This window comes from Bufo bufo, chromosome 4 (assembly GCF_905171765.1).
Source record: "Bufo bufo chromosome 4, aBufBuf1.1, whole genome shotgun sequence".
Taxonomy (NCBI): domain Eukaryota; kingdom Metazoa; phylum Chordata; class Amphibia; order Anura; family Bufonidae; genus Bufo; species Bufo bufo.
In genome coordinates this window covers 144,767,409-144,779,718 of record NC_053392.1, presented here as the reverse complement: position 1 = coordinate 144,779,718, position 12,310 = coordinate 144,767,409, and positions in this window count along the sequence as shown.

Here is a 12,310-nt window from a genome sequence, read left to right as displayed (position 1 = left end):
TCAGACACAAAACATCTTAGATATGTCTCAAGGTTTTGGTTGGTACGCTCAGTCTGTCCATTCGACTGATGATGGAAAGCAGAGGAAAAGGACAAGTGTACCCCCAAACGAGAACAAAAAGATTTCCAAAATTTAGATATAAACTGGGTACCCCGATCCGAAACAACATCGGAGGGGACCCCGTGAAGCTTCACGATTTCACTGACGAATACCTGAGCAAGAGTCTTAGCATTAGGTAGTGCGGGTAACGCAATGAAGTGTACCATTTTGCTAAACCTGTCCACTACTACCAAAATAACTGTTTTACCCGCAGACAAAGGTAAGTCAGTGATAAAATCCATTGACAGATGTGTCCACGGTCTATTGGGAATGACGAGTGGTAATAGAGACCCTGCAGGACGTGTATGTGAAACTTTTGCGCGCGCACAGGGAGAACAAGAAGACACAAAATCCAATACATCCTGACGCAACCTTGGCCACCAAAAACGACGAGACAATAGTTCCAAGGTTGCTTTACTACCCGGGTGCCCAGCAAGTGCCGAATTATGATGTTCCTTTAATAATTCGAAACGTAAGTTCAACGGTACAAACAATTTCTCTGAGGGGCAAGAGACCGGGGCGTCCCCCTGGGCCTCTAACACCTTCCCCTCCAAAACAGAGTGTACCGCAGAAACAACCACTCCTCTTTGAAGAATGGGTACCGGATCACTCACATTACCCCCTCCAGGGAAACAACGAGATAGTGCATCAGCCTTGGTGTTCTTTGCCCCAGGACGATAGGTAATCACAAAGTTAAACCTGGTAAAAAATAGCGACCACCTAGCCTGTCTAGGGGTGAGACGCTTAGCTGATTCGAGGTACAGAAGATTTTTGTGGTCCGTAATTACAGTGACGGGGTGGACTGCCCCCTCTAAGAAATGACGCCACTCCTCAAACGCAAGTTTAATAGCTAATAGTTCCCTATTGCCAATATCGTAGTTCTTTTCTGCTGCAGATAGTTTTTTAGAAAAGAAAGCACCAGGACGCCATTTGCCAGGAGACGGACCCTGAGACAGCACCGCCCCCACTCCCACCTCTGACGCATCGACTTCAACAATAAAAGGCTGAGAGACATCAGGTTGGACCAGTACAGGTGCTGAGGTAAACCTCTCTTTTAGAGAGGAAAAAGCAACTTTAGCGGCGTCAGACCATTTAGAAAAATCTGTCCCCTTCCTAGTCATGTCAGTAAGCGGTTTTACAATAAGTGAATAATTTTTAATGAATTTCCTATAGAAATTCGCGAAGCCCAAGAACCGTTGTAGTGCTTTGAGGTTCTCAGGAAGATCCCAATCTAAAATTGCCTGGACCTTCCTAGGATCCATACGGAAACCTGACGCAGATAAAAAATAACCCAGGAATTGTATCTCCTGAACGGCGAAGACACATTTTTCAATTTTAGCATATAATTCATTCGTCCGTAGGACCTGCAGTACTTGTCTGACATGCACCTCATGTGTTTTCAGATCGGACGAATAAATTAAAATATCATCTAGGTATATTACCACAAACCTGCCGATTAGATGACTAAAAATGTCATTAACGAAATGTTGAAAGACGGCAGGAGCATTGGTCAGACCGAAAGGCATAACTAGATTTTCATAATGCCCCTCAGGGGTGTTAAACGCTGTCTTCCACTCATCCCCCTCCTTAATACGAATCAGATTGTAGGCACCCCTAAGATCAAGTTTGGAGAACCACCTAGCACCCGCAATCTGATTAAACAGGTCAGGAATGAGAGGAAGAGGGTATGGGTCTCGGATGGTTATCTGATTTAATTCGCGAAAATCTAAGCAAGGACGCAGGCCCCCATCTTTCTTTTTAACGAAGAAAAACACTGCAGCCACGGGTGAAGAAGAGGGTCTGATGTGTCCCTTAGCCAAGCTCTCGGAGATATAATCTTTCATGGCTTGTCTCTCTGGACCCGAAAGATTATATAACCTGGTCTTGGGTAATTTTGCGCCGGGAATAAGGTTAACCGGGCAATCATAAGGACGATGAGGTGGTAACTTCTGACAACCCTTTTCAGAAAAAACATCCTCAAAGTCCGAAATAAATGTAGGTAGGGTAGTTATGGAGGCGACTAAGCTATTGCTATTTAAGCAATTTTCTCTGCACTGCTCACTCCACTTCGATATCTCCCTGGCCTGCCAATCCACCACTGGATTGTGCGCTACCAACCAGGGAAGACCCAGCACTACCGGAGTGGGAAGCCCCTCCAGAACATAACCTGAAAGCATCTCGTTATGGTGGTCCCCTATCCGAAGGTGTAAATTATGAACCATGTGCGTGAGGTTTCTCTGAGACAGGGGAGCAGAATCAATAGCGAATATGGGAATGGGTCTCTGTAAAGTACAGAGAGACAAACCCAAAGTGCGGGCAAAATGGGCATCTATCAAATTTACCCCTGCTCCACTGTCTAGAAAGAAAGAAATAGTCTCCGTCTTATCACCAAAAATAATAACCGCTGGCAACACAAATTGCGATGTACGTATGGAGGAAACGTATACCCCCCGGCTGACATCCTCCACACAGCCTGGGGTTAGTAGTTTTTCCGACGGTCTTTTGTTTCTGAGGAAAGAAGGACAGACATTAATGAAATGACCCCTCTCCCCACAAAAAAACAAACCCCACGCCTACGGCAAGCCTCAGGAGGACGGACCTGACGAGTAGTTCCTCCTAGCTGCATAGGCTCGTCTAAGTCCGTACAGACTAACTGCTGCTTGGGAGGGGTTACCAATTGCTCCGGTTTTTTCAACCTGACCCTAAAGCGTCTATTTTTCGGATAGAAAGGGACATAACCGCATCAAGGGAAAAGGGGGTCTCATATAATGCAAGCGCATCCTTAACCCTTTCGGATAACCCAGAGCAGAACTGACTCCTGAGAGCCGGGTCGTTCCATTGGGTATCCGTAGCCCACCTACGGAATTCAGAGCAATACTCCTCTACCAGCCGCTCTCCTTGTAAGAGTCTCCGTAATCTTGATTCAGCCAGGGTGACTCGGTCAGGGTCATCATATATGAGACCCAAGGCCCCAAAAAACTCATCCACTGACCCAAGAGCCTGGGAATCAGTAGGTAAAGAGAACGCCCAGGACTGCGGATCCCCCTGCAGCAGGGAAATAACAACCCCCACCCGCTGATCTTCATTACCAGAGGAGTAAGGGCGCAGTTTAAAATATAACTTACAGGCCTCACGGAATGTCAAAAACTTGTCCCTTCCCCCAGAAAATCTGTCAGGGAGAGGGACCTTGGGTTCCGCAACAACCTGGTTACCAGTAGCAACCGCTGGGCTTGCAGTCAGTTGTAATTGCTGCTGTTGCTGGAGGACCGACGCCTTCAATACTACCACCTCCAAAGACAGGCCATGAAATTGTTTGGACAGAGCAGCAATTTGATCCATACTGGATTCTAAGTGGGTAAAAATTTTTTTTTTTTTTTTTTTTTTTTTTTACCTACACAAAATAAGGGCCAGAGATAATGTAATGACCGACGACACGCACAGGGAGGAAAACAGGGAAAGCCCTGCCCAAGGGAGAGGGAAAGGTGGTGACCCCTAACTCACCTTGCGGCTGGCACCTGACTGCCCTGACGTCCCTAGACGGGTTCCTCACCCGTGCGGCGATCGCGTGCCTAAACCCTGGCTTTCCCTAATATGAGCCCTGGATAGTGAACAGGCCGGTGGGATCGCTAGTCCACACCACTATTACTAAGAGGGAAACACCAGGGAGAGGACAGACAAAACATACAAACACATACACCCAGGTGGGCGACCACAATAAACCAAAAAGGTCCAACAGGGATCTGGAGGGTAGCGTACTGGACCAACTACCAGCGAACGCAGCAACACAGCTCCAGAAGGTCAGAATAGATGTCCAGGCAGGAAGCTCTATCTCTGGCAACCAGAGAAGTGTGAGAGAGAAATATAAGGAGGTCTGGGAGTGCTGGACAAGGAACAGCTGAGGAGAAGGAGCTACGGATCCCTGAGTGAGCCAAAAGGGTTTGCTAAGCAAACCCAGAAAGCTACTATAAGGAAAACAGCCCTATCTCAAATAGAGCGCGCAGCCAACCGCTGCGACTTCCTGACCCCGGGTATAACGGAGTCAGGCGTGGTCCTCGACACCCTCGTGACAACGTCCTTAGAATATTCTGTGCATTTAAAAAATGATGCACATAAATGTCAAAATGATTGGAACTGAAAATAATTTTAAATTTTAAATTAGTTGAAAAAAAAAACACTTGCAGGAAAAAACTTGCTTGTTTGACATTCTGGATTGACACATAATCACACGTTCCTTGGTCTATCACTGTGCAATAAAACAACGTTCTCAGGCATGACAAAAACACATCAGAAGCAGGTTTTGTCATGTCATATCCTCTTCTAGCATCAATGGATACTGTCTATAAAGGAGTTTCAGCATTTGAAGATAAAGGTTTTTATTCTGAGATGTCCCAATTTGACCTGAAATTCTACATTATGGTTTCCATAGTTTTTAATCTCGACAGCAGCAAAATAAAAAAGAAAGAAATATATTGAGTTAGACTATTTGAGTCTTAAGAAGAGACACAATTAATTTCAGTACATCCACTTAATAAGCATGTACAGGTGCATCAGCATATCATTTTACATATCCCAATTAGGATATTTAGATTTGGGACTAGCAGTCCACTAATTGGCTTTTTTTTTTTTTATAATAACATAGTGAGAAACAAACAATTTGGAAATAGAGTGCTGAAAAATAAAATGTTTATGAAAATTTGTGAAGCTATTTCTTGAATATTGGACTGGGTACAATGTTATAGTAAGGATACTACATAGACAAGTCATGGTGGTTCAAAGGCATGCATCTAAGATTAATAAAACAGATTATTCTCTTGTATTGCCAAGGTCGAAAAATTAATATTGACTTATGCTTAAGCTGCTCAATACTGAGTTTAGCAAAACTGCTGGTTAAATTCTAAAATGTCATCCAGTGTTTTTCTCAGGGTATCTGTCACCAGTTTATATTGCCCTCAGGGAAGCTCTGTATCACAGAAACAAATGTCTTACTTCTTTAGAAATATTTTAATAAATTATTCAGAACAGGGTTTTAAAACCAACTAAAAGGCACCAATTGCATCCAAAGGTGAATATTTACTATAAAGATAGCGATAAAAGCTTATGTTCAACTCCAGTCAAATAGTTTGTAAAGTGTGCTACTTAATAGAAAGCAGATGAATAAATTTGACCCAAATTAAAAGGGTCCCAATTGCCCTGAATAGTTGTGTATGACACTCTGGTGTCTCCTAAGGCCATGTTCAACATCTTCTAAGCTTTTTAACAAATGATCTATGAATACGGGTTGTAGCTGGTGCTACAAAAAAGACTGGCAATTTTTATTTATTAGGATAAAAAATGAACAAACTAATGTTCGGTACCAGCGCTGGGGATATAATAAATAGTATTAGTTTGGTAATTACCTTATTCCGGCAGGACCAGGGGTTTGGTCAGATAAGGTGTGCACCGACTGTCCGGTGTGGAAGCAAGATGAGGTGACTTTGCAGTGCTTCTTACTTCTTTTCTTCTTGCTCAACCTTGAAGCGCGTATGCCGCCCCGGCCGGTGGCTGGCGTGCGCGCGAGGGAGCTGTGATGGTACAGGGTTCCGGAACGTGCGGCATGACGTCACGACTGACCTACGGAGTAATCCAGAGACCAAAAACGATCCTACGCGTTTCGAAGCCTACGGGCTTCTTCGTCAGGGATAGTTGTTCAGTTTGTACTCTGGGTTAAGTAGGTGCCCGGTCCCCATGGCAACTGCTATTAATTACCTCATTAAACGTCCTGAATAAAGTCCTGTGTGAGATCCCAAATGGATAGAGGGTGGCATCTACTTACTTATAGCAAACATCAATTAGGTTTTACAGTGATGGTGATTTAAAATGCAAATAGTTCCATCTCTCGGTTCAGGCCATTAGGTGCTAGGGAATTCAACCTAAATATCCATTTGCTTTCACATCTTGATAATTGTTTAATAATATCTCCGCCTCTCGAATTTAGTTTTATTTTTTCAATGCCCCCAAAAAACGAACCGAAAAAACTGCCTGCGTGGTATTGGGCATAGTGACGGGACAGAGGATGACCGTCATATTTTTTCTTTATATTATTGAGATGTTCCCCCATCCTAGTTTTTAGTTCACGTTTGGTTCGGCCCACATATATTTTTAAACATGGACATTTAATAAAATATATCACGCCTCGGGTATTACATGAAATATACTGGTTGATTTTGTATATGTGGTGGTTGTCCCCTATGTCTGTGATGGGGAATTTGGTTATGCCATGTTTAATTTTCCTACAATTTTTTTTTTTTTGCACATTTTACATGGGAAGAAACCTTTGTGTGTCAGGTGACCTAATTTCTTGGTTTGGGGCAATTTCACAGTGGGCGCTACCATAGTACACAAATTTAAAGCTTTCCTAAAAATAAAGGTAGGATTTTTTGGGATCCTATCACCTATTAGTTTGTCTTGTCGCAACATTTCCCAATGTTTTCTGACAATTCTTTTAAGAATTATTGCCCCTTCATTATAGGTAGTGATTATAGGGATTTTTATAGGGGCATTAGTGCGATCGGTTGCAGCAAGTATTTTTGGATCCTGCACTTTGTTCTTCAATAATAGGTTGCGGTCTACCTCTCTAATTTGTTTGATGGTAGGTTCCAAGTCCTCCATTTTGTACCCTTTTTCAATGAATTTAATATTGAGGTCTCTAGTTTCCTTCTCAAAATGACCAATACTTGTGCAATTCCTACGTATCCTGATGTATTGGCTACGAGGAATATTCGTAAGCCACGTAGGTAGATGGCAGCTTCTAAGGGGGATGTAACTATTGCAATCCGTGGGCTTACAATATGTCTTGGTGTGGATCTGCCCTTCCTCAATAAATATCGTGAGATCTAAAAAGTTGACCTGCTCTTTACTATATTTAGGTACAAACTCTAGATAAAATTCATTTTTATTTAAATTATTTAAAAAGTGGTTCAAGCCAGATTCCCCACCCTTCCAAATAAAAACAATATCATCAATAAAACGTCTCCATAGGACCCGATTCGCACCGAGTCTGCCCTGGGGGAAGATGGTGGTGTCCTCCCAATGGCCCATGTATAGATTAGCGAAACTCGGTGCGAATCTGGTCCCCATCGCAGTACCCCATGTCTGCAAGTAAAATTCCTGGTTAAATTTAAAATAATTATGTGTAAGGATAAAACTAATACAATCGCCAGTAAATTCTATTTGTTCTTTCGGCATATTACCATCTTTTTCCAAAAAATATTCTGTCGCTGTCCTACCTTTTGTATTTTCGATTACGGTGTATAGGGAGGTGACATCCAGGGTCCCCAGGATATAGTCATCCTCCTACTGTATACACAATTTTTATTTATTATTTTATTAAAGAAAATTCAGAGCAGGGGCCATCTTCTCTGTCTTCTGACCTGCAAAATAGTGGCTGTTATTCTGAGCTATTTGTGCGGGATGACTCACAAAAGTTTTGGATTCGCTGAAATTGAAATTTTTGGGGAAAATTCCCAATGAACTAGAATTCATGTAAAATTGCTCATCTCTAACCCTAACCCTAGTAAATATTCATTATGATAGCCACTTCCACATTTGTTTCGACACAGAAAGGGAGCCTCTGCCCCTCCTTTGTAATATGCTGACAAAAAAGGCATAAAGCTCCATTTCCTTTCAGAAGTAAAGTACACCTGGGCTGAATTCAGGACACCAGGGGCAGCTATTTTAATAAAAGTATATTAGTGGGTTTTATAGATTTGCATCGCAAGCTCATTTAAACATCCGCTTTAAGCACCACTACTGTTAGCACATATTCACTTTCCAGAACAGCTATACAACCCTAAGTAATTACTCTTGCTATCATATCAGGGTGAATAGCTTTGTAACTTCCTCATGCCATCTCCAGTATGTGTCATTCAGGATATTCCCCAATCTGCTCTCTAATCCTTTATCTCGTTTGCACTAATTTATATTTGTGGCCCTTTTAAATGAAGTGGCTAAAATAACTCTTGGAAACTCATTACACAAAACAACTAAACTCAATGAGTTAATTAAAAGGCAATATCCCATTAGATGAACTGTAGCATGCCACCAATAAATTAGTTGGTGATATGAGATCACCATAGACCTTCTTTTCATTTTACTTATTGTAGGTTTAGAGCATAAATAGATTCACCATTTAATCACAAATACATTACGTGATTTATTTTTTTGAGAATTAAAGGGAATCTGTCATGTTAAAAAGACAGTACATTCTGCCAACAAGAGGCTATAGAGCAGGAGGAGCTGAGAAGATGTATACATTATATAGTTTTGTGGGAGAATGTTTAGTAGAAATAGTAATTAATTCATATTAATCCCTGCTCATCCTATGCTCAGGAGTAGGGATTAGAGATGAGCGATTCGAAGCTGACGAAGTGGAATTCGATCCGAATTTCAGGAATTATACGATTTGCTCCGAATTTCGTCACTCTTCGTGGTAACGAATCACATTTTTTCCTAAAATGGCTGCTGCACATGTTAGGACATGGAGCAAGGAACTCTGGGAACGAGGGATCACCCACAAAGTCATGCATGCAGCCAATCAGCAATCAGCCCTGTGATGTCATAGCCCTATATATAGCCTCAGCCATCTTGAATTCAGCCATTTTCCAATGTACTTAGTGCAGGGAGAAACGTTAGCAAGCGCTAGGGGCAGTGCTAGTAAAGACTTGAAAACTTATATTTTGCTCAATAGAAGTTCAGGGAAAGTTCAGTGATGAGGCTCTATTTAGATCCGCCTCACACTGCTGATCATGCGTTTGATAGTTTCTGCTTGGAGTTGCTAGTGTTGGTTGTTCTTGGATCTCCTGATTCTCCATATGTCTCTAAGCTAAGTACTTGTTGCCTTCGCTGTTTCTTATTTTCTGGTGTGTGTTGTTTCTAGGCCTCAGGGAGACACAGGTTCCTTAATTATGGAAGGAACCAGCTGTCTCATCCCCTGCTACCTATCCTAGGGCTCGTCAGTTTTAGCAGGGCTTTAGGTATCCAGTGTATGAGTATTTCCACCATCAGGATCAGCACATACTGGCAGGAGTTAGGGAAAGGCCTAGGGATTACTAGGAGGTAAGTGATATGTTCTAAAGCTTTTTTTGTTGTGTATTAGTGGAGGGGGGGGGGGGAAAGGGGCTTATTAGCCATTGTGTGGTGAATAGGGTTGAGTGAACCCAAACTGTAAAGTTCGGGTTCATACCGAACTTTTGGATTTTTTGACCCCGTACCCGAACTTTTCAGTAAAAATTTGGGTTCGGTGTTCGGCGAGTTAATGGCGCTTTTTGAAAGGCTGGCATGGATGTGATTGGCCAGTGCAGCATGTGACCCGGTCTCTATATAAGCTGGAGACACCTAGCGCTGCACGTCACTCTGCTCTGATTAGTGTAGTGTCAGGATGCTGCTGCTGTGAGGGAGAGAATAGGAACGAATCTTTAATCAGAAGTGCTTGTTAACTCAGTGATCTACATAGATTTTGTTTTGTGGGTGCAGTGCACAATCTTTTTACCCTGCCCTGAGCCCAATGACACAGAAAAATAACTTTTATCCGTCTGTTAGTTAGGTGGGCGTCGACGGCCATTTTATGCAAGTTGATTGCACCAGCACAGCATATGTTCATTTGTGACAGTCGAATAGAAGCTTGAAAAACTGCAATCATAATATGGGTTTAAAAAAAAAATTACCCATTTTTTGCAAGACCGTACATCTGGGGCCTTTGCAGCATTTTTCAGTGTGAAACACAAGCTTAAATTACTGCAATAATTTTATGGGCTTAAAAAAAAACACCCATTATGGGCAAAATATGAAATTTGAGGCCTTTGCTGCATCTGTAAGTGTGAAATACAAGTATTATATACTGCTGTTATATTCTGTTATTAAAAAAACACCCATTTTGGGCAAAATACAAAATTTGCAGCATTTGCTGCATCTGTCAGCGTGAAATACAAGCTTGAACTACTGCAATTATTTTCTGGGTTTAAAAAAACACTCATTTTTTGCAATACCCTACATCAGGGAATTGTTCAGCATTTGTCAGTGTGAAATACAAGCTTGAAATAGTGCAATAATATTCTGGGTTAAAAAAAAACACCCATTCTTGGCAATACCCGACATATGGGGCCTTTTCAGCATTTGTCAGTGGGAAATACAAGATTAAAATACTGCCATAATATAAAAAAAACACTACAAGACTAAAATACTACATTTGCAACCTTTTCTGCATCTGTCAGTGTGAAATACATGCGTTAGATACTTCTGTTAAATTCTGTTATTAAAAAAACACCCATTTTGGGCAAAATACAAAATTTGCGGCCTTTGCTGCATCTGTCAGTGCAAAATACACGCGTTAGATACTGCTGTTATATTCTGTTATAAAAAAAACACACATTTTGGGCAAGATGCTAAATTTGCGGAGAATGAGGAGAGCGTCAAATAAGGGATGTGGCCCCGGTCTTGGTGCTGCTGGTGGAGGTCCTATTGCAGGGAGAGGACGTGGTCGATCTGTGCCAGCTACACGCACAATTAAAGCACCTTCCTCAGGTGTGAGTAGGCGACAGAACCGTCAGCGTTATTTGGTCGGGTTTAATGGGCTCTACGAATGGTGAGGCCAAAACAAGTACAGGCGATAGTAGATTAAGTGTCACGGCTGAGGATGGGGAAAACCCTCAGCCGTGCGATGCCAGATGATGTTATGGCTGCTCGGCCAGGACAACAGGATTAGGGAGCAGGTCACCTCCTACAGCGTCCCTAACCTGACCCTAACTCCTAGCTGCACGGGCCGACCTTTAAGGTAGGAGGACCCGTGCGCAGGAACCTCGGATCCCTGTCTCACCCTCCGGCAGGTCCCTGGACTAGGAGTCAAGATAAGACAACCTGTTCCTTCTGAATACGGAGGAACAGGGGTCTCAATGGCCAAGCTGCAAGGAACAAGGGAACTAAAACAGACTTACGGATATGGCAGGCGAACTAAATAGTTCCACCTACCTGCCACAGCCTTGCGACTGGATCCCTGTGCACACAGGAATCCAGATCCATAAGCTGCACAAAACAACATAGGAAAGTCCCAACAAAACATCACATAGACATCACACACAACATAACATAACAAAGTAAATGTGACATAATGCTTATGACCACAAGGGTGGCTCACACTGGCAGGTAGAATACAACAGGAGGTTTCTCCAGCTAAGCATGGCTGAAGCAACCTCCAGACCTGGGATAACAGTGAGACTATATAGGCCAAGAAGCCACACCCAGCAGTCAGACACACCCAGTGACTCACAGACACACTGGGAAGGGAGTTAACCCTTCCAGCACCAGGGAAGGGAAACATAAATTAAAAGGGAAAGTATCCAACTCAGAAACACACTGTGTCTGTTGCCGCAGGCAACGACATGGGTGGCAACCATGTCCTGGGAGTCAGCCCGAAGGCCGGGACACTGCCACCACATGTACACAATGCAACCAAACGTTGCCACGGGCAACCACAGTGAGGAGAAGATGTCAGTGCACACCAAACATAAAATGGAGTGCACACAGACATACCAAAAGTGCATACATACACGCACACAACTCCAAGGTAACCGCACATATAGCTGTTGTCCGCGGCAACCGCACTTGAGGCAAACAACATTATACCTCCAGCTGCGGTTGACACTACAACCCAAACCGCGGGCAACTGTATGCGGCTCACCAAGGAGTCACGGCCATAAACATGGTCGTGACACTCCCACCCCTCAAAGCCCCCCCCACCAAAAAACAAAAACTAGTGAGGGACTCACACAAGGGGATGGGAGAAGGGAACGTCCACTCTCGGGAAATGGTTCCCACAAAGTCGCTGCCAGCTGCATCCTCTCTCAGCACACACTAAGCCAGTCCAACGAGGCCTGCAGCCAGCCACACCGACACGGGAAGAGAACCACTGAGAATGGACGAGGGGACTCTCCACTCACGTCCCCACTCCAGTCGCTGCCAGCAGACACTCCTACCCAGCACGCAGCCGGACCACAAACGGAATGCTGCCAGCAAACTACCAGAGGTGGGAACATGGAGAGGAACGAGGGATCATCAACACGGACACGGAGGGTAAGGTGGCAAGGAATAAGCCACCAACCGTGCCGTTAACGGTGATCCCCCAGGAACGCCCTCCCTCCGGAGAACGCGCATGCAGGCCACAAGAGGATGGCACTGCATG